The sequence below is a fragment of the Pan paniscus genome, chromosome 6 (assembly GCF_029289425.2).
Source record: "Pan paniscus chromosome 6, NHGRI_mPanPan1-v2.0_pri, whole genome shotgun sequence".
NCBI lineage: Eukaryota > Metazoa > Chordata > Mammalia > Primates > Hominidae > Pan > Pan paniscus.
In genome coordinates this window covers 60,402,887-60,426,312 of record NC_073255.2, presented here as the reverse complement: position 1 = coordinate 60,426,312, position 23,426 = coordinate 60,402,887, and the positions used below count along the sequence as shown (strand labels likewise).

Below are 23,426 nucleotides of genomic sequence, written 5' to 3'. Positions count from 1 at the left end.
TCCCCCACTGCTTGGGCACCACCCAAGCCAGCAAGAACTGCTTGGCTAGGAGTTGCAGGGATGAGTGGAGTCACCTAATCTGCTGTACAGCTGCTTCCCAGGGGAACATGGAGTTGCCCCCACCTGCAGAGTTCATATAAAAGCAGGACTGCTGGGCTGGAAACTCTAGCAGGTGTGGGCTGCTGGCTGTGAGCAGTGGCAGTGGGTGGAGTCACTCACCATGCCATTAAGGTGTTTCCTAGGAGAACAAGAGACTGTGCTTGTTGGCAGAGTTCAGTCAGAAGTGGTACCACGGGGCTGGAAGCTCTAGCAGGTATGGCCTGCCTGGCTACAACTGGCAGGGATTGGGTGAAGTTGCCTATCCTGTTGCTCATCCTCATTAGAGCTGATGAGAATCACTGGGGGCCATCTTGGAGACTGGCAGCCATACCCCTTTGTGGTTTCAAAACATATCCACAAGTGCTTTGACTAGCCTCTCTTCCAAAGGTGGAGGTTAATTCTCGTTCTTTTGAGTGTGGGCTGGACTTAATGACTAACTTCTAAACAATAGAGTATGGCAGAAGTGACAGTCTGTGACAAAATTATAAAGAGCATTACAGGTTCCTTCATACTCTCTTCTTTGATCTTTTGCACTGGAGAAAGCCAGATGACACATTGGGAGGACATTCAATCAGCCTATGGAGAGGTCCATGTGGCAAGTAAAAAGACCTATTGCCAGCAGCCATTCTGAAACTGGGGCTTCCATCCAATTGCCATAAGTAAGCCATCTTTGATATAAATTCTTCAACTCCAGCCAAGTCTTCAAGTAACTACAATTCTCACCAACAGATTGACTGCAACCTTATGAGACTCTTGGCAAGAATCACCCAGCTACACTCTCCTGAACTACTTATTCACAGAAGCTGTGAGATAATAACAGTGTATTGTTTTAAGCCACTAAGCTTTAGTGCCATATTTAATACAGGCCTAGAAAAAATATTTCCCTCCACATATTTCCAGATACCATTCTGGAGAGGAACTTGGGGTATCATCTTGATACCATCTTGGGACAGGAATTTGCTTGGGTCATCACTATAGAGAATAATTTGCTTAAGGAGATAGGTGGAATTAATAAATCAGACTAAAATTACAGGATAAGTTTAAATGTAATCATTCACAACTTCAGTAACTCCCAATGGGCATGAACTTACAAAGATGACCACTTATAAAGAAGATTGGATGAGAGCAACTCTTAGGATAACCAATCAGGGCATGAAGATAAAGCCTAGAGGTTTCCCCCATCCAATCAGAACACAAAGTCCAGGACCTCATTGCCGAAACCTCTATATATAATGAATACTGAGGGTGCATTCCACCATTCCAGCCTCTTCTGCGACTGCTCCCGCTGCTGCTCCATGCCCGACTTAGAGGAGGAGGTGGAGGCTGCAACTTGCGGCACCCGGCCAGGCTCCCTGCAGTTGGTGGTGGCCACCAAGACTGCAGCGTGGTCAACGAGACTGCAGCATGTTCGGAGTGGTAGGAGGCGGCGATGAGCAAGAGCTTCTCCGTGCCCTGCTACAGGAGGAGTCAGAAAGAGGAGGGATCTGTCGCAGGCTGGAGGCTAGAGCCTGCAGCCCAGTGGCTCACCTCACTGCAGTTGGTGGTGGTGACAGAGACTGCAGCACAACCAGAGCAGTAGGACAGGGGCCTCAGCCTCCTGGGCTCCCTGGCTCCTCCTGCCTCAGCTAGAGCCGCTGGGACCCCAGGAGCAGCCACCACGATGGCCTCTGCACCCATTTCCTGCACAGTACCCTAGCTGGGAGAGGTGCTGGGAGAAGGCAGCCGGGCCTCCTGGTCCCAGGCAGCACAGCAGGGTCCTCCGGGGCCTTGCCACGGGCAACCTCCCATGCTCTTGGGCAATGAGCAAGAGCCACAGGCCTGGTCATGCTCTGAGGACAAAAGAGGGACCCTGAGCACAGCCGCTGTCCCTCGTCAGGTCATGTGAGAATTGTTCCAAATCCCTCTTTGGAGAAGGAGGAATGGTCTCTACATGCATGTGCAGTCGGGGAGGACACCCCAGGGCCGGGAAATGCAAGCAAGGGGCTACCAGGATGAGGCCAGGTGTCCCGTGAGGCATCCCTGTGCCATCCCAGGGCTGGGTGCAGATTCCTCCCAGGGAACTCGGGCTCAGCTCTCGGGCGCCACCTGGTGGCCACTTGCTTTTCCTGGTTGTGTCGCCCAAGCTGGCCTCCAACTCACACTTCGAGAGATCCTCTTGCCTTGGTCTCCCGAAGCAGGAAGGGGGAGGATTCCAGGCTTCAGCCACTGTGCCTGGGCTGGACCTATGTATTCTAATTTGTGAATGAGTTTAGGACTTGGGGAGAGTTTCTTCATCCGGTATCTTCCTGTGTCCTAAATGACCCTTGAGTCATGACTATTCTTAGCTGACCCTGCAGATGGGACAGGAAGGGAGAAAACATGAGGTCCTGAACAGCCAGGCTCCACTCTTCCCCTTCCCGTGCTACACATGCACACATACTCCACACACACACACATGCACACCCTGCACGCACACACTGCATGCACACACTGCACACACAGGCACAGAAGCAGAGTGTGAGTTCAGAACAAATGGAGCTGTGTCCGTTGTGAAAATGCTGAGGAGCATGGATGCTTGGGGAAGAACCCCTTAACCACACCCCACCCAGTGGCCCAGGTTAACTCCTGACCCAGCAGAGAAGCCGGCCAGCCCCCTCCTCCAGTGTCCATTCTGATTGGCCAGTACATGTAACCAGCCCTGGTGAGAATATGCACACAAAAACCCAGGAGCAACATGCCCGAGACACAACACACTCATAAACCCATGTGCTCATGCAACACACCACATCCAGGGACAGCACAGACACCAGGCATCTCCCTGTCAGTGCCACCTGTCACCACCAGCCTCTACCCACATTTCCCAGGGACTACCTCCCAAGGTCCCAGGGTCTTCTACCTCACTTACCTGCTTTCCATGTGGTCCAGGTAGTCCATTCTCCCCAGTGGGACCAGAGGATCCACAGAATGAGAGGAATTGGGGTGGGTGAGTGTTGGCCTCCAGCCAAGGGACCCCTCAGGAGGCACAGAAAAGAGGGGTAAGGGGCTGAAGGCTGGAGCTCAGTGGGGGTGGCAGGGACATTGGTCACTCATGGGCTGTACTGGCTCACCATCCTTGCCATAGTCACCCTTAACACTGTCCTGGTCCTGCAGGGATGAAGCAAGGCCAGACCCGGCTGGCATCACCCCTAAAACTGCTAAACCTTGCATTCCTCTGCTTGCCCTGCCATATCTCCAGCTTCCCAACATCTAAGCCCATCAGTTGCACAGAGGCGTCCCACAGAAGCCCCAACCTCTTCATCCCTTCCCCTCTGTCAGTAAGACTCACATGAGCCACCTTCTCCTGGGGGGCCAGGGTCTCCAGGAAAACCAAGACCCTAATCCAGAGGGAGAACAAGAGTCAGGGTCACAGCCCCATAAGCCCACCCAACACAGACTCCCACAGGCATATGAGACCCTCTTCCTCCCTACAGGCTCATCTGTTGGCACCTCCCTAGGAAGAAGGTCTCTGCACCCCTATCCCCACCTCGAGCACTTCATGCTGTCTAATGCCTTATGGTATTAGCCACAGGGTATCTCTCACTTTCTCTCTGGACTCCAGATCCCATGCATCCTGCCAGGATACCCCATTCCCAGAGCCTCCCTCCCAGGCATCCCTCCATTCCCAGGCTCCCCACAGTCCAAGATCCTCACTCACAAATACCCATATTCCCAGAAACTTGGCTGCCCTGACTCTCCTTTCCCACCACACTCCCCATGTGTACCCTGCAGAACAACTGGAGGGCACAGAGGGTCTTGAAGAACAGGGATGCAGCCCCTGCTTCCAAGACACCTTTAGTCACTCCCTACTGCCCTTGAGGACAATGGGATACACATAGAAAGTCTAGCCTATAAGGGGAGTCCCCTGGTCCCCTTCCGTTCAAGGACAGGGTGGAAAGCCTCACTCCGAGGATGGTTGGGAGCAGAGACTCCTGGCCACAGAGGAGCTCCAACTCAAGGAAGTCACAGGAAAAGAGGGGGGTGCAGCTGAGGGAGGGTGAAGGGAATTCTGAAGCAGGGCCCTGGAGCTGTCACTCACCTGACACCCGGCTCACCCTGGATTCCTGGAGATCCTGACTCTCCTGGCTCCAGCAGCAAAGAGATTGGGGTCAAAAACCTCATTGCCCCCTCACAAAATCCTGGTATTTCTCACATTTTATTCTCTTTTGTCTCCTCAACAAAAAATGGGCAGAAATCCAACTGTCATTCCTCATCCACAAGACTGGTCCCTTCATCCCTTTCCCAATTACCTTCTCTCCAGGGGGACCCAGGTCCCCAACACCTCCCAGGGGACCTTGTGGACCCTGAAAGAGGAAGAGAAATAGGTGACATCGCTTCAGGAGGTGGGGTTATTGCAGGGGCAGAGGCCCAGATGAGCATCCCAAGGTTATGGCAGTGGGACAGTGGGGGCCTCCCAGGGGAAGGGGCTTCTCAGGGGTGAAGAGTTTATGATCTGAGGAAAGGGACGCAGAGGATCAGACTCATTGCTCTGAAGCGGCAGGGGCTGGGATGCCTCACATCAGTGCCACTGGGTCCAGGTAGTCCCTGGGGGGGGGAACAGATACACTAGAGGTGTGGAAGGGAAGTGAAATGGCACGATGAAGGAGTGTGCAGGGAGGAAGAGCAGTCAGGCCAGGGAGGCAGCAGTGGGGTGGGGGCTGGCCAGGCAGGGGTGACCATTTGGGGTCTGGGGTCAGTAGGGGTCACATTCACCATAGGACCCACATCTCCTGTTTCTCCCTTCTCCCCAGAGGGGCCTGGCACACGCTATGCAGGTGCAGAAAGCATGGGCCCAGGTGACCACCCACCCAAAGCACAGCCCTAGACTGATGGGTCCCACAGCCCCTCCACTCAGACCCCACACGGCCCCCAGGCTTCTGCCCCCACCAACCCACTCCTTAAAGCATGTTGCTGGCAGGGTCTGGGACACACATCACCCCATCCTGACCCTGCCTCTCAGCCTGTCCCCAGCCGCATCTCACCTATAGTTTCATGAATCCTGTTGCACCTTTATTGCCTTTGGCTCCCCACGCTCTGGCTCCAAAGTGTCCCTGGGGTCCCTGAGCTCTGGGCTCCCAATCTGCTCCCTGGGGAAGGAGGGAAGCAGGGACAAGGACATAGACATGGGTCATGGGTCAGGCATTCTCTATTCATGAACCCCATACAGAGCTGCGTACCAGGCCCAGAGACCCCACTCCCAAACCCAGCCTCAGGGGCAAAGGGGAGTTGAAGGCAGAGCAGAGGCTGCCAGGGCCTTGCGTGGGGGCCGAGGGTTCACTCACCACTGCTACAGGCTGTTCCATGGACCAGTGAGTCCAGGGAGTCCAGGAGGGCCCTGGGGGAGAGAGGAGAGTCAGAAACACCAAGGCAGGGAGGGACCAGGAGGGAATGAGGTTAAAGGCCAGGGCGTCAAGGTCATGGACACTTTGATGCCCTTCTTCCTGGGGTCCCCCACCTCACCCTGGAGGAGAAGGTACAGGAGATACCAGAGGGAGGAAATGATAGAGCTCAGGGGTCAAGCCCACCTCAGCCCTCTCATGTGGAGAGAAGATTGGTCGGGTTCTCTGGGGTTCTTCTCTTGGTCTCCATCTTCTCCAGCCACACCTGGAGGCCCAGCAGGACCAGGAAGTCACACAGGACTCTGCACCCTATCACAGCCAGGCAGACAAATGGGGCCCTTTTCACCCTGTGGGGCAGGAAGGAGGAGTCATGGCCTGGAGGTGACCCTCACCCTCAAACACCCACAGGAAAGCTTTCATAGCCCATCACCCCTCAGCCCACAGACCCCTCCCCAAGAACCACTCCCGAAGGTCCCCACTCTCACTGGGACACCTGTCTCTCCTGCTGATCCAGGGGGTTCCTGAGGGCCTGGGCACCCTGGCGGGGGGCAATGGGTCCCTTGATCCTGCTGCACCTCACTCCCTAGGGGGGAACCCTGAAAGTTGAGATGAGTGAGATCCCCAGGAAGGAAGACCCAAGCCCACTCATACCAGGGCCCTCAGAGCACAATTCCCAGGAGAAGAGCCCCAAATCAGCTGCATTCTGGCTGACTCTAGATTCCCTCTGCCCAGTCCCACAGCACCTGCGTAGATCTGGATGCCACCTCCACCCTGCCTCAACACCCCCTTTCCTAGTTCCCTCCTCCCACTCCCCAGGAACCCCAGGCTCCCTGCAGGGTAAGGGGGCCAGCTGGACCTCATTCCTCTTCAAGCTGGGTCCACACTCTGAAGCAGAGATTTGGGGAAGGTGGAGCTTCACAGAAAAGAGAAGGGTGAGGGCTGGCGAGAGGAGATAGGTTCAGAGAGATGGGAGTGGGGAGTGGCATGGAGCAGGGTCAAGGTCAGGGAGCGGGTCAGGTCACTTGGTCCTTGGTCCAGGCAGGGCTCTGGGAGTCACACTCACAGCAGTGCCTAGGAGGCCTCTCTCTCCTGGGAAGCCCCTCAGACCAGGAACATCCTTCCCTTGAACCCCATGGTCACCCTAAAAGAAAAGGAGAGGGGAGGAGCGACAGCCATCCGTGCTGCCAAATTAAAAAGAGAGATTTCTGAGCCCCCTCAAGTCCCCAGCTACCTGTTCCAGACATGCGAGCCAGAGGCAGGGGTGTGTGACTGAGAGAAGAGAGACAGACAGACTTAACTCCAGGGTCTGGGAGCCGTTCTCTCCTGGGAACAGACCTAGCTGAGGTCCCACCACATATGGGGGGCCACGGGGGCTGCTCTCCCCTTGGAAACCCTGAGAGGAAAAGGGGGGAGTGCAGTGGGTGCTGTAGGGTAGACGCCTGGGCTCCAGAAGAGGAAGAAGGTCACATCAAGCCTCGGCCCGTGGGTGTGGACAGCGTTAGGGCAGGCTCTGTTCTGCTCAGAAAATGTCTCTGTGGGCCTCCCAGACATCTTTGGCATTTGAGGGGCCTCCTGAGAATTGGTGGCCAGGGGTATCCCTCACCACCTTTCCTCTCTGGCCCGAGTGTCCCGGCAGCTTGTCATTCCCAGGGTGCCCTGGAAGGAGTCCAGATGTCAGGTGAACTCTCGGCTGGAAGGAGGCAGGGAAGGACTCAGAGAACCAGGGGTGGGTCAGAGCTCGGGTGACAACTTACCAGGGGCCCTTTGGGGTCAGGAAATCCATTGGGACCCTGAGTTCAGGGAGACCCTAGAGACAGAGGTGGACAGAGTCAGGAGAATGGGGCAGGTGCTGGGCAGGGGAACTCAGCTTCCTCCCTGGGGTGAGGAAGGAGCCAGCACACCCAGTCTCCTTCTTCCTAAGAGTGAATTTTCTCCAACTCTAGTGCTGGGATCTGACATCCCTGTGCCTGCAACTCCATCAAGTCCTTCAAGGTCGCTGTGATCCAGTTGCTGCCCACCTGCCACCCTCAGCTCCATCTGCCCCAGCACCCACTCTTGCTTCACCGGGACTAGTTTCCCCACAGGTCTCCGGCCCTTTGCCCATGCGGTGCAGCACCCAGCTCCCCTGTATGCCCCTTCCTCCTGCTGCTCCAGGGCTCATCCAGCCCAGGCAGCTGTGGAGCAGGGGGTTGGGAGCAGTGATTCTGCAGCTCAACCGCTGTGGCTCAGCTCCTGCCCTGCCATTTGATGACCCTGTGATGACTTGGCTTGCTTGTGCCTCTGCAAAGCCTCATCTGCAAAATAGCACTGTCCACACCCACCTCACAGGATGGAGAGGAGGTCCCGCACAGCGCCTGCACGTGGCAAGTGCAGGAGATGTCAGCTCTGGAGACCACAGGTCTCGGTGCTGTTGGTGTCTCCCTTCTAGGGGCTGCCGCTGCCAGTTTGGACGCATGTTCACTCTGCTTGGACCTGCGGCCACTCTGTGCCTGTCTCCATCCAACTCTTCATGACAGGGGCTTTTCCTTGACTTCTTCTATACCCACCTCAATCCATCGGCAGCTAGGAGGTGCCATATACGGAGAGAGGAGCATAATGAATGCATAGCCATCTTTAATTGACTGGCTGACAGTAGCTGCAGGCACCCCCACACCCACCCTGATCTCATGTGCCCTCATCCCTAGAGTGCCCAGGCACAGATCCCTCTCCTATCACCTCCCCACCTGTGAATCCAGGGGGTCCAGGGTCTCCAGTTGGTCCAGTGTGTCCCTTTGGCACCCTGGGAGCACTCTGATGGTGCTGCTCCCTGGGGAGCACAGAGGAAGAAGACACTCAAGTCACACCCTTTCTCTGGGGGATCATGGAGGCCATCACCACCTGATGTTCCCTGTGGAGGAAGCACAGTCAGGGAGGGAGAGGATGGGAGAGGTGAGCGTTGGGGTCTGGGGATGAGGTCTGAGCCCAGAGGAGAAGCAGTCACCAGAGAGGCTGAGTGGGGCTGGTAGATCCCAGGAGCTATTGCGGGACAGGGAACGCCGAAGGGTATGAATAGTGTCGTCATCCATGGCCAGCGTGTTGCAGACCATGGGGTTACAGTCCTGCAGGGATCAGGCCCCCAAGGATGCACAGCACTGGGGAGCCCAGGGCCTCCAGGGAATGAACTGGTGCTTGGGGGCTCCAGAGTGCATCATTAGGACATGGAGTAGGGGCCAGTGTGAGGTCTCCACTCAACCTGATATCCTTCACACATGTCACCTTTGAATCCAAGACAGTCGTTCTCCCTTGAGAAAGACGGAGGTGAGAGGACCCCACAGATGAGAGAGGGCTGGGGGTTCTAATGTAGGATTCTGAGAACATGGCTGGAAGGGTGGGCTCAGGAGCTAGAGGGTAGCATGGGGCAGGCAGGAGTGAGGTGCTGGGAAGCTGGGGGCACGGTGCTCACCTTTGCACCCTCATGGCCCTTCAGACTCCGAATTCCATCTCTACCCTGGACTTAGAGGTGAACAGAGGTAGAGTGGTGAGGGGATGGAGGTGGGTTAAAAAGACCAAACTCTTGAGACCCCATCTTGCTCCCCTGAACACAGTCCTTTATCCCCAGCCAGGAGGTCAGTTACCTTAACCCTCGAGGTCCTGGGTATCCTAGAGGACCCTGAGGTTCAGATGGACCCTTGAAGAAAGAGGCATTTATAAATGGGTCTTAGAGCACTCACTGTGGGGGCTCCAGGGTGGGAGAAATGGAAGTAAAAACGCTGGAGTCTGGGTAGGGCTACAGGGCATCACAGGAGTGTAGAATATTGTCACAGCCACGTGAATGATGAGACAAGAAAATCCCAAGAACTTTCAGGCTCCAGGGTCTGGGTGGAGACTTTCTCGGGGTGAAGGGCATGGCAGATTTTGATTGTCCTTTCCAGTGTGTTGAATGGAAGAGATGTAAAACCTACCCAAATGATGAAGCAAAGTGAAGCATTAACAAATCTAGATGTTTGGTTTTTTCTGATTGAAAAACCATCAGTATTACAGTGAATTTATAGAGGACTTCATGAGTGTGGAAAGCTTTCCCAGCTTACTGCTCTCAAGGGAACTTTTCTATCTGTGTAAGAAGGATGGATGGGCTTTGGAGCTTCATTTCCTGCTAGTTGACAGGTTTGGGAAGGTTACTTCTTGCTCTGAATAGTAGTGACTAATGTGTGAAAAAGTCATAATAGTATCTATTTTCCTGAGTTGCTGAATGGTTCTATCATATTCAAAGGGTTCTTATAGTATGTGACCTACTACTGAAAATTCCCTCCCTTGCCACTAGTATTTAATAAATTATGTTGTCTTAATAAAAAATAACATTAAAAGCATTAAGTAGAGCTGTGATTTGTTTAAATTTAGTGGAAGAAAAATTTAAGACTCTTGTTTTTTAATTGGCTTGGCTAGACTTGCAATGGAGTGTCAAAGCTACCACCACTGTTTCAATTATTCATATCTTAGAAGCATCATTAACTAAATCATTATCTCAGAACCTCCCCATGCCTCACTCAATCGTTGTATTTCTTCATTCAACAATTCTTACACCAGATTTATCAGGAAAGAAAATATTTTTCTCTATCCTTTTAGGTTCATTCTGTGGGGGGGGGGGGGCTGTAGATTAAAATGACAAAAGACAAGTTAATGTAAGAATTCAGCTCTCTAATTGTATAAAGTTTGAGGCTTATACAGCATACCTAACGAGTGGAGGAAAGGGAGGGGGAAGAAATTTATTCTAAGACAGGAGCAAATAGGTTTCTTTCTTTCTTTTTTTTTTTTTTTTGAGATGGAGTCTTGCTTTGTCGCCCAGGCTGGAGTTGCAGTGGTGTGATCTCGGCCCACTGCAACCTTCACCTCCTGGGTTCAAGTGATTCTCCTGCCTCAGCCTCCAAAGTACCTGGTATTACAGGCACGTGCCACCACGCCCGGCTAATTTTTGTATTTTTTAGTAGAGAAGGGGTTTCATCATGTTGGCCAGGCTGGCCTTGAACTCCTGACCTCAAATGACCTGCCCACCTCGGCCTCCCAAATTGCTGGGATTATAGGTGTGAGCCACCAGACCTGGCCGCAAATAGATTTCTTAAGGGAAGAAGAATAAGTGGATTTTTAGGGGAACAAAAAGAAGATACAAAATTTCATAATGATATATGTTTCTGCAAGTGCAGTGTTCTTTCCCTCTTCTTCATGGCCATGAAACTATACCAGAGAGGGGATTTATAACAGGTGTATTCTTGCTTTTCTTTCTGGGAGTAGACCTGCCAAAAGAGAATTTATGGCAGCCTCATTTCTCAGCAGTTGCTGCTTTTAATCAGATAAGGGAAGCTCTGAGGCTTCTTTCTGCATCTCTTGAAATCGGAAATAATGCCTGGCTGGTTCCCTCCACTGTCCCATCCCCCACCCCAGCCTCCATACACACACACACACAAACACACACACACACACACACTTTTAAAACGTTATTTAAGATGATGATCCTCACAAATCCTGTCCAGACAGCCATTACTTATTTAAAAAATTTTTTAGGCCAGGTGCAGTGGCTCACGCCTTTAATCCCAGCACTTTGGGAGGCTGAGGTGGGTGGATTGCCCAAGGTCAGGAGTTTGACACCAGCCTGGCCAACATGGTGAAACCCCATCTCTACTAAAAATACAAAAAATTAGCTGGACGTGGTGGTGGTTGCCTGTAATCCCAGCTACTCAGGAGGCTGAGGCAGGAGAATTGCTTGAACCCAGGAGGCAGAGGCTGCAGTGAGCAGAAATCGTGCCGCTGCACTCCAGCCAGGTGACTGAGTGAAACTCCATTTCAGAAAAAAAAAAAAAATATATATATATATATATATAGAGAGAGAGAGAGAGAGAGAGTGAGAGAGAGAGAGAGAAAGACAGATATTTTTTAAAGTAGAGATGGGCCATGTGCGGTGGTTCATGCCTGTAATCCAAACACTTTGGGAGGCCGAGGCGGGTGGATCACCTGAGGTCAGGAGTTCGAGAACAGCCTGGCCAACATGGGAAAACCCTGTCTCTACTAGAAACACAAAAAATTAGCTGGTCATGGTGGCATGCACCTGTAATCCTAGTTACTTGGGAGGCTGAGGCAGGAGAATTGCTTGAACCTGGGAGGCGGAGGTTGCAGGGAGCAGAAGCCGTGCCATTGCACTCCAGCCTGGGGCCTAAGCAACAAGAGCAAAATTCCGTCTCAAAAAAAAAAAAAGGAAAAATTACAGATGGGGTTTTGTCCTGTGGTCCAAGGCTGCTCTCAAACTCCTGAGCTGAAGTGATCCACCCACCTCAGCCTCCCAAAGTGCTGGGATTACAGACATGAACCACTGTGCCCAGCTATTACTTATTTTTACAAGCTCTTCTAAGCTTGTAACTTTGTTGATCTGAATGGGTCAGGCCTTTCTTGCAATATACCTGGCAGGATTCCTGAAATCTGATTCCTGTGAACACTTTGGGCAACATCCTTCAGGTGCATTTTGCTGGATATCTCACTCAAGATTTTAGTAATTAAAGAAAAAAAATCAAAACAGCCATGTGTCAGCTTCCCATACTCATCATCAGAATCAGTCTTGAGATACAGCCAGAATCTAACTACTTCTCTCCACTTCTACTACCATATAAAGGAAAAAAAAAATCAGGACCCCCAAACTTCTTATGAGAAAGGGAAGGTCAAGCCTGGAAGCTGAGTCATGCAACACCCCCTTCCAAAGGAATAGGTGTGACTAGCTTTATGCATCAGCCAGGTCCTCACGGAAAGGTGAGGTGCCTGCACAGGGCTGCCCCTACAAACCATTCATGAGCAAACCATTTGCCTGTCTTCCACTAACAAGAATGTGCCAATTGTAACAACTGTTAGGTATGCAGTCTAAGTCTACCTCCTAAAACTAAAGTCTGTTGGATTCCACAGTGATCATGTTGATTATAAGCTTATCTTCCCAGGTGCAGAACAAAGTTAAGATGAGATCAGTAGTTCCTCCATCTACTCAGAGACATCTGCATAACCATCTCTTCCTTTACTCTCTTTTTCTCTTCATGAGTTCACCTTATCTTATGTAATGTTGAGTTATTGGGCACCAACTAATGTCTCACAGGAATGTAACCATACATTCACCTTACCACCTAGCTGCCTTTCTCCCGACACACCGTTCCCACTTTAAGGAAATGTGTAACTATAAAACCTCCTGAATACCTTTTTGGAAAAACAGCCACAGATGTGTCTATGGCTCATGCTTTTCCCAGATATGCCCTAAGGCTAGAGCTGAATAAACCTTGATGATTAAGACTTTTGCCTCAGTCACTCATTTTGATTGTCACCTATTACAAGTGATATTTAAAAAACTGAAGTCGAAGATGGCCAAATAGGAACAGCTCCAGTCTGCAGCTCCCAGAGTGAGCGATGCAGAAGACAGGTGATTTCTGCATTTCCAACTGAGGTACCAGGTTCATCTCACTGGGGCTTGTCAGACAGTGGGTGCAGCCCATGGAGTGGAACAGAGTGGGGCATTGTCTCACCCAGGAAGCACAAGGGGTCAGGGATTTCCCTTTCCAAGCAAAGGGAAGCCAAGACAGATGGTACCTGGAAAATTGGGTCACTCCCACCCTAATATTGTGCTTTTCCAAAGGCCTTAGCAAACGGCACACCAAGAGATTATATACTGCGCCTGGCTCAGAGGGTCCCACACCCACAGAGCCTCGCTCACTACTAGCACAGCAGTCTGAGATCGAACTGCAAGGTGGCAGTGAGGCTGCAGGAGGGGCATCCACCATTGCTGAGGCTTGAGTAGGTAAATAAAGCGTCCGGGAAGCTCGAACTGGGTGGAGCACACCGCAGCTCAAGGAGGCCTGCCTGCCTCTGTAGACTTCACCTCTGGGGGCAGGGCATAGCTGAACGAAAGGCAGCAGAAACTTCTGCAGACTTAAACGTCCCTGTCTGACAGCTTTGAAGAGAGTAGTGGTTCTCCCAGCATGGAGTTTGAGATCTGAGAATGGACAGACTGCCTCCTCAAATGGGTCCCTGACCCCCGAGTAGCCTAACTGGGAGATACCTCCCAGTAGGGGCCGACTGACACCTCATACAGCCAGGTGTCCCTCAGAGACAAAGCTTCCAGAGGAAGGATCAGTCAGCAACATTTGCCATTCTGCAATATTTACTGTTCTGCAGCCTCTGCTGGTGATACCCAGGCAAACAGGGTCTGGAGTAGAACTCCAGCAAACTGCAACAGACCTGCAGCTGAGGGTCCCGACTGTTAGAAGGAAAACTAACAAACAGAAAGGACATCCACACAAAACCCCATCTGTACGTCACCATCACCAAAGACCAAAGTAGATAAAACCACAAAGATGGGGAGAAACCAGAGCAGAAAAGCTGAAAATTCTAAAAATCAGAGAGCCTCTCCTCCTCCAAAGGAATGCAGCTCCTCGCCAGCAACGGAACAAAGCTGGACGGAGAATGACTTAAACGAGTTGCGAGAAGAAGGCTTCAGGTGATCAGTAATAACAAACTTCTCCAAGCTAAAGGACGATGTTCGAACTGATCGCAAAGAAGCTCAAAACCTTGAAAAAAGATTAGACGAATGGCTAATTAGAATAAACAGTGTAGAGAAGTCCTTAAATGACCTGATGGAGCTGAAAACCATGGCACGAGAACTATGTGACGCATGCACAAGCTTCAGTAGCTGATTTGATCAACTGGAAGAAAGGGTATCAGTGATTGAAGATCAAATGAATGAAATGAGAAGAGAAGTTTAGAGAAGAGAGAGTAAAAAGAAACGAATAAAGCCTCCAAGAAATATGGGACTATGTGAAAAGACCAAATTTATGTCTGATTGGTGTACCTGAAGGTGATGGGGAGAATGGAACCAAGTTGGAAAACACTCTGCAGGATATTATCCAGAAGAATTTCCCCAACCTAGCGAGGCAGGCCAATCTTCAAATTCAGGAAATACAGAGAACACCACAGAGATACTCCTTGAGAAGAGCAACCTCAAGACACATAATTGTCAGATTCACCAAAGTTGAAATGAAGGAAAAAATATTAAGGGCAGCCAGAGAGAAAGGTCAGGTTACCCACAAAGGAAAGCCCATCAGACTAACAGAGGATCTCTCTGCAGAAACCCTCTAAGCCAGAAGAGAGTGGGGGCCAATATTCAACATTCTTAAAGAAAAGAATTTTCAACCCAGAATTTCATATCCAGCCAAACTAAGTTTCAAAAGTGAAGGAGAAATAAAATCCTTTACAGACAAACAAATGCTGAGAGATTTTGTCACTACCAGGCCCGCCTTACAAGAGCTCCTGAAGGAAGCACTAAACATAGAAAGGAACAACCGGTACCAGCCACTGCAAAAACATGCCAAATTATAAAGACCATCAGTGCTAGGAAGAAACTGCATCAACTAATGAGCAAAATAACCAGCTAACATCATAATGACAGGATCGAATTCACACATAACAATATTAACTTTAAATGTATATGGGCTAAATGCTCCAATTAAAACACACAGACTGGCAAATTGGATAAAGAGTCAAGACCCATCAGTGTTCTGTATTCAGGAGACCCATCTCACATGCAGAGACACACATAGGCTCAAAATAAAGGGATGGAGGAAGATCTACCAAGCAAATGGAAAACAAAAAAAAGCAGGGGTTGCCATCCTAGGCATCCTAGGTTTAAAGTATGGTTTAAAACATACTTTAAACCAACAAAGATCAAAAGAGACAAAGAAGGCCATTACATAATGGTAAAGGGATCAATTCAACAAGAAGAGCTAACTATCCTAAATATATATGCACCCAATACAGGAGAACCCAGATTCATAAAGCAAGTCCTTAGAGACCTACAAAGAGACTTAGATTCCCACACAATAATAATGGGAGACTTTAACACCCCACTGTCACCATTAGACAGATCAACAAGACAGAAAGTTAAAAAGGATATCCAGGAATTGAACTCAGCTCTGCACCAAGCAGACCTAATAGACATCTACAGAACTCTGCACCCCAAATCAACAGAATATACATTCTTCTCAGCACCACATCACACTTATTCCAAAATTGACCACATAGTTGGAAGTAAAGCACTCCTCAGCAAATGTAAAAGAACAGAAATTATAACAAACTGTCTCTCAGACCACAGTACAATCAAACTAGAACTCAGGATTAAGAAACTCACTCAAAACCGCTCAACTACATGGAAACTGAACAACCTGCTCCTGAATGACTACTGGGTACATAATGAAATGAAGGCAGAAATAAAGATGTTATTTGAAACCAATGAGAAAAAAGATACAACATACCAGAATCTCTGAGACACATTTAAACTGTGTAGAGGGAAATTTATAGCACTAACTGCCAAAAAAGAAAGCAGGAAAGATCTAAAATTGACACCCTAACATCACAATTAAAAGAACTAGAGAAGCAAGAGGAAACACATTCAAAAGCTAGCAGAAGGCAAGAAATAACTAAGATCAGAGCAGAACTGAAGGAGATAGAGACACAGAAAACCCTTCAAAAAATCAATGAATCCAAGAGCTGGTTTTTTTAAAAGATCAACAAAATTGATAGACCACTAGCAAGACTAACAAAGAAGAAAAGAGAGAAGAATCAAATATATGCGATAAAAAATGATAAAGGCAATATCACCACCGATCCCACAGAAATACAAACTACCATCAGAGAATACTATAAACACCTCTATGCAAATAAACTAGAAAATCTAGAATAAATGGATAAATTCCTGGACACATACACCCTCCCAAGACTAAACCCAAGAAGAAGTTGAATCCCTGAATAGACCAATAACAGATTCTGAAATTGAGGCATAATTAATAGCCTACCAACCAAAAAAAGTCCAGGACCAGATGGATTCACAACCGAATTCTACCAGAGGTACAAGGAGGAGCTGGTACCATTCCCTCTGAAACTATTCCAATCAATAGAAAAAGAGGGAATCCTCCCTAATTCATTTTATGAGGCCAGCATCATCCTGATACCAAAGCCTGGCAGAGACACAACAGAAAAAGAGAATTTTAGACCAATATCCCTGATGAACATCGATGCAAAAATCCTCAATAAAATACTGGCAAACAGAATCCAGCAGCACATCAAAAAGCTTATCCACCACAGTCAAGTTGGCTTCATCCCTGGGATGCAAGGCTGGTTCAACATACACAAATCAATAAACGTAATCCATCATATAAACAGAACCAAAGACAAAAACCACATGATTATCTCAATAGATGCAGAAAAGGCCTTTGACAAAATTCAACAGCCCTTCATGCTAAAAACTCTCAATAAACTAGGTATTGATGGGACGTATCTCAAAATAATAAGCGCTATTTATGACAAACCCACAGCCAATATCATACTGAATGGACAAAAACTGGAAGCATTCCCTTTGAAAACTGGCACAAGACAGGGATGCCCTCTCTCACCACTCCTATTCAACATAGTATTGGAAGTTCTGGCCAGGGCAATCAGGCAAGAGAAAGGAATAAAGGGTATTCAATTAGGAAAAGAAGAAGTCAAATTGTCCCTGTTTGCAGATGACATGATTGTGTATTTAGAAAACCCCATCGTCTCAGCCCAAAATCTCCTTAAGTTGATAAGCAACTTCAGCAAAGTCTCAGGATACAATCAATGTGCAAAAATAACAAGCATTCCTATACACCAATAACAGACAAACAGAGAGCCAAATCATGAGTGAACTCCCATTCACAATTGCTTCAGAGAATAAAATACCTAGGAATCCAATTTACAAGGGATGTGAAGGACCTCTTCAAGGAGAACTACAAACCACTGCTCAATGAAATAAAAGAGGATACAAACAAATGGAAGAACATTCCATGCTCATGGATAGGAAGAATCAATATCGTGAAAATGGCCATACTACCCAAGGTAATTTATAGGTTCAATGACATCCCCGTCAAGCTACCAATGACTCTTCACAGAATTGGAAAAAACTACTTTAAAGTTCATATGGAACCAAAAAAGAGCCCACATTGCCAAGACAATCTTAAGCCAAAAGAACAAAGCTGGAGGCATCACGCTACCTGACTTCAAACTATACTACAAGGCTACAGTAATCAAAACAGCTTGATACTAGTACCAAAACAGAGATATAGACCAATGGAACAGAACAGAGCCCTCGGAAATAATACCACACATCTACAACCATCTGATCTTTGACAAACCTGACAAAAACAAGAAATGGGGAAAGGATTCCCTATTTAATAAATGGTGCTGGGAAAACTGGCTAGCCATATGTAGAAAGCTGAAACTGGATCCCTTCCTTACACCTTATACAAAAATTAATTCAAGATGGATTAAAGACTTAAACGTAAGACCTAAAACCATAAAAACCCTAGAAGAAAAGCTAAGCAATACCATTCAGGCCACAGGCATGGGCAAGGACTTAATGACTAAAACACCAAAAACAATGGCAACAAAAGCCGAAATTGACAAATGGGATCTAATTAAACGAAAGAGCTTCTGCACAGCAAAAGAAACTACCATCAGGGTGAACAGTCAACCTACAGAATGGGAGAGAATTTTTACAATCTACCCATCTGACAAAGGGCTAATATCCAGAATCTACAAAGGACTTAAACAAATTTACAAGAAAAAATCAAACAACCCCATCAAAAAGTGGGCAAAGGATATGAACAGGCACTTCTCAAAAGAAGACATTTATGCAGTCAACAGACACATGAAAAAATGCTCGTCATCACTGGCCATCAGAGAAATGCAAATCAGAACCACAATGAGATACCATCTCACACCAGTTAGAATGGCGATCATTAAAAAGTCAGGAAACAACAGGTGCTTGAGAGGATGTGGAGAAATAGGAACACTTTTACACTGTTGGTGGGAGTGTAAACTAGTTAAACCATTGTGGAAGACAGTGTGGCGATTCCTCAAGGATCTAGAACTAGAAAAACCATTTCACCCAGCCATCCCATTACTGGGCATATACCCAAAGGATTATAAATCATGCTGCTATAAAGACACATGCACACGTATGTTTACTGCAGCACTATTCACAATAGCAAAGACTTGCAACCAACCCAAATGTCCATCAATGATAGACTGGATTAAGAAAATGTGGCACATATATACCATGGAATACTATGCAGCCATAAAAAAGGATGAGTTCATGTCCTTTGTAGGGACATGGATGAAGCTGGAAACCATCATTCTCAGCAAACTATCGCAAGGACAGAAAACCAAATGTTCTCACTCACAGGTGGAAATTGAACAATGAGAACACTTGGACACAGGGTGGGGAACATCACACATTGGGGCCTGTCGTGGGGTGGGGGGAGCGGGGAGGGATAGCATTAGGAGATATATCTAATGTAAATGACGATTTAATGGGCACAGCACACCAACGTGGCACATGTATACATATGTAACAAACCTGCACATTGTGTATATGTACCCTAGAACTTAAAGTATGATAATAATAAATAAAACAAAAACAAAAACTGAAGTCAAATTAAATTTAAATGACTTTAATTGAGCAATGAACAATTCATGAATCAGGCGGCCTTCTGAGCCAGGGTAGGCCCAGAGACTCCAGCGCAGCCACATGGTGGAAGATTTATGGATAGAAAAAGGAAAGTCATCTACAGAAAACAGAAGTGAGGCACAGAAACTGCTGGATTGGTTGCAACTCAGCGTTTGCCTTATTTGAACACAGTTTGAACACTTGGCTACATTTGATTGGCCAAAACTTGTTGATTGGCACAAGTGTAGGCTATGGTTTGTTTCCACCTCCACTTGTTATAGTTCACCATGAACAGAAAAATCTTTAGGTTGAACTTAAACATGTATGAACTTTAGGCTAAACTTGATTTAACACAACAAGTCACCTCATCCCTTGCCTGGAATCTAAATGGAGAAATAGCCACTTAAACAACTATGATACAGAGTGCTGAATGCAGACACCAGGGAGTGTGAGTGTAAACCAAAAATAAAATTCTAAGACTCCAACTAACTGAATGGATCCCTCCTCTCAGCCAAGGGAATCCCAAAGGAAACCTAAAAAACTAGTTCAGGCAATGATGGGACAGGAGGTGGGACAAGCTTCATCTTAACCCAGACACGACTTTCTGTTGTTTCCAGGTCTTTAGATAATAATTTAACTTCTTCAACCAATTGGCAAACAGAAAATCTTTGAAAATATCTATGTCCTGGAAGGCCCCCTAATCCCCAGTTCAAGTTTTCCTGCCTTTCCAGACCAAACCAATGTACACCTTACGTGTATTGATTGATGTCTGCCTGTAACTTCTGTCCTCCTAAAATGTATAAAATCAAGTTGCAACCCAACTACCTTAGGCACATGTTCTCAGAACCTCTTGAGACTGTGACTTGGACTTTGGCCACTCATATTTACCTCAGAATAAATCTCTTCAAATATTTTACAAAGGTTGACTCTTTTTTGTTGGCACAAGGACCACATTGACACAAGAATAAAACAGGGTGATCACAGGAGAATAAAAAATTCCAGGGAGCAGTTTCACATGACTAGAGGCTGTGGGCTGTTAAGACCTCGAAAAACGAAGGTGTGGACCAAGCTGGCTAAGACTGACTGGATCCAACATAGCACTGGGTTTGACCCAGGTTTCACCTAGGACTTCATTATACACTCATTAACATACTAAATCACACACTTACCAGTGCCATAACAGTTCCAAGAACACCCACATTTGGTGTACAAATGGGTTGCATCACAGTTCCAAGAACTCTCCACCTTTTCCCAGAAATTTTCATGAATATTCCACCTCTTGATTAAAGAAACCCATAAAGGTAGTAGCAGCCCCAAACTCCATTTGCACAACTCTCTCTTGAGTATGCCAGCAATCGCTTTCTTGAGTGCTTTTTGCTTTGCAATAAATCATACTTTCACTATTTTCGACTCATCCTTGAATTCCTCCTTGCGATGGTGTCAAGAGGCTGGACACCGGCTGAGGTCAAGGTCCCCTTGGCATTTGGGGGACCTCCCCTAGCCCACTGGTATCAACATCACATCCATCTCCTCACTGCTCTTCCAGCCTCTACCCTTCCCTCCACCCTTCCCAACCCTGCCCTAGTCTGTTTTCTACACAGCACTAGGGCTGATGCTTTGAAGGCTTAAGCCAGATTACATTACTTTTCAGCTCAAAATCCTCACATGATATCCCATTTCTTTCAGAACTAAATCCAAGATCCTTATAATGGACTACAAATCTGAGCGTCCATTTCTTCTTTGAATTCAGGTTCTACCCCTGGTAAGGGAGTACAGAGCTCCAGCCTCACCGATCCTGTCAGGAAATTCCTCAGGCCCGTTTTTCCTGCCTCAAAGCTTTGATTAATAGTCTTGTTTTGTCCCCTTTCCTACCTTTGGGTCTCTGCTCCTGGCAATTTGCCATAGGGGCCTGGCCTGGCCCTCCTATTTTTTTTTTTTTTTTGAGACGGAGTTTAGCTCTTGTTGCCCAGGCTGGAGTGCAATGGTGCGATCTCGGCTCACCAAAACTTCTGCCTCCCGGGTTCAAATGATTCTCCTGCCTCAGCCTCCCGAGTAGCTGGAATTACAGACATGCACTACCACGCCCGGCTAATTTTGTATTTTTAGTAGAGACAGGGTTTCTCCATGTTGGTCAGGCTGGTCTTGAACTCCCGACCTCAGGTGATCTGCCCACCTCGGCCTCCCAAAGTACTGGGATTACAGGCATGAGCCACTGTGTCCGGCCGACCCTTGTATTTTTAATTACACTCAGTCTTACCTTCCAAATGTTTCACTCAATTTATTTTTCTTTCTGGCACTTATATACATATTTATTTATTTATTCTATTCTCTGTTACCCCTCACTAGATTGAAATCTGCATGACAGCAGCCACTCTGCCTTTTATGCCACTGCTTTGTCTATTTTACTCAGGGCTGTATCCGAAATGTCCAGAATAGTGCCTGGCCCAAAACAGATGCAGATAAATATTTATTGAATAAATAAAATACATGTTCATCATTCATGTAGACTCCACAGTTTTGCAGGGAAGCTACAGGTCAAGCCCAGTCTCTCTCTTATTTGTTTCCTTTGGCAACACACATGCCCCAGGCTCTGGGTCCTTACTCCTCAGGGGCAGCTGAGCAGACCAGGACATGTCCAGTCCTGCCCCAAACAACTCATCAAGAACTTTCTTCTAACCCCAAGTCACACTTTAACAGTTGTTCTAGTGAATGCAGCTTTATCTTGTAACTTTTTCAGTGGTATCTGATGCCCTTATAATTTGTGCTCAAGGAAACAGCCTGGCTGGTTAGCCTACACCCCATCCTCCAACCATGCCAAGCAACCACCACATCATTCAGGACCAAACAGAGAGCACACAGGAGAGGTATCAGACTGAGGTGAAAGCAGAGTCACAGTTCTAATTTTATACTTGGAAAAAAATTTGCACAAATTACAGGAAGTCGAGCTCAGCAAAACAATCTTCTAGGCAGAGAGAGATGCAGGAGGGAGGTTATGTCAGACACTAGTAGGTTGCTCACAATGCAACAGAACCACAATTTGCACACGAATACATCGTGGACACATGTCAAAGTTCCATTTTAACCCATTAATGATGGAAACAGTGGGATGACAAAGGTGCTTCAAAGGAGAATGCAGGCAAGTGACCTACACACACAGTCAAAAGCGGGGAGAAAAGAGAAAGGAAACGCTGGGAATGAAGTGGCTCAATCAGATAGGAAGCTGGTTATGATTCTCACCTTAAGCAGGGGTCATTTGTCTTATACACACACACACACACACACACACACACACACACACACACACACGTTTTAATGGAGACAGGTTCTTGCTATGTTGCCCAGGCTGGGGTTGGTGAACTCCTGGGCTCAAGCAATTCTCACACCTCAGCTTCCCAGACTGCTGGGATGATAGGCATGAGCCACCCTGCCTGGCCCATTTGCATTTTTACAGGACGAGATCACTTCTATCCCCACTGGAAAAACATTTGTCTTGCTAACACACAATAAGCTTTCAGCTTAGTTTTCTACAAGTTAACTTTTCCATTAAAAAGAGTTGTAAAATGTCCTCATTGTAAATAGTAAAACTACTAGAGTTCAATGGCGTTTGGCAGGCTTGTCAGATAGGTGCCTTAGCATGACTGAAGGCCATAGGCATTGTTTCTGTCTTACTTGTAAGTTCTGGCTCTGACAGGTATAGTCAGGTGGTGCATGCTCTATATTAATCAAATGAGGCTTTGAAAGCTGGGAAAGAGTTGGGGACTTGCCTCGGGTGACATCTGTTCGTGTGACCCCCTCCTTCCACCTCCTGTACTGCGCAGCTCATGTCCTTTATGACCCTCTGTGATGCACCCACCTCCCGGTCTCCGCACTCAGCATTCTGCATCAGGTGGTTTAAGCGACTCTCCCTCCCTCTAGGCTACGGGAGCAGTTTTCTTGTCCTCCTCTCAGCCTCCAACTCAGGATCTGGTACATCTTACAAGTTTAATAGTGTTTGTTGAATAACCTCATGAAGAAGGTGGGATCTGAGCTGTGTTGTGAAAAAATAGTGTCTGTGAGGACATGGAGGTGGGGTCAGCGGAGGCGAGGACAGCGCGAGCTCCGCACAGTTTTCTGCTGCGGGAGGGTGGCCTGCAAGGCGGGGCCGGTTGCGGTCAAGTTCAAGTAGGGTCAGCGCAGGAGGACACTGGCATAAAAAATAGCCACATCCAAGGAAGCAATGAGGTGTGGGGACCATCTATTTCGGTGGGCCTTCCCACCCCCAGGCCGGCCTTCCCATCACGCGTGGGTGTGGGGGCACTGCCCCCGCTGCGCGCAGGAACAGCGGGGAGAGCCAGGAGCGGAGCGGCTTCGGGATGCCAGACTGAGCAGTGGGTTCGTCTGCGGCCACATTTCAGGGAACAAGCTTCCCCCCGCGGAGACTCTGCTTCTTTTAAAAGCCTTCCTGGGTTTAGTCAAGG

At 48.1% G+C, this 23,426-nt stretch overlaps 1 long non-coding RNA gene across 6 annotated transcripts; it reads right to left on the bottom strand.

Moving 5' to 3' along the window:
• Positions 1-923: 923 nt before the first annotated feature.
• Positions 924-23,334, bottom strand: LOC117980963 (uncharacterized). 6 transcript variants are annotated; one of them, XR_010112586.1, is made up of 16 exons: positions 22,823-23,334; positions 8,177-8,340; positions 7,775-8,015; positions 7,208-7,260; positions 6,517-7,109; positions 5,939-6,049; positions 5,640-5,800; positions 5,397-5,449; positions 5,097-5,201; positions 4,365-4,418; positions 4,154-4,287; positions 3,404-3,452; positions 3,186-3,222; positions 2,984-3,090; positions 2,239-2,429; positions 924-1,554 (listed from the first exon to the last, which is right to left on the bottom strand). It is a non-coding gene; the product is annotated as an uncharacterized LOC117980963 (long non-coding RNA). The 6 variants fall into 6 exon arrangements; XR_010112587.1 differs by lacking the exon at positions 3,186-3,222; XR_010112584.1 differs by having other exon boundaries at positions 2,984-3,222; positions 5,947-6,049.
• Positions 23,335-23,426: the final 92 nt, after the last annotated feature.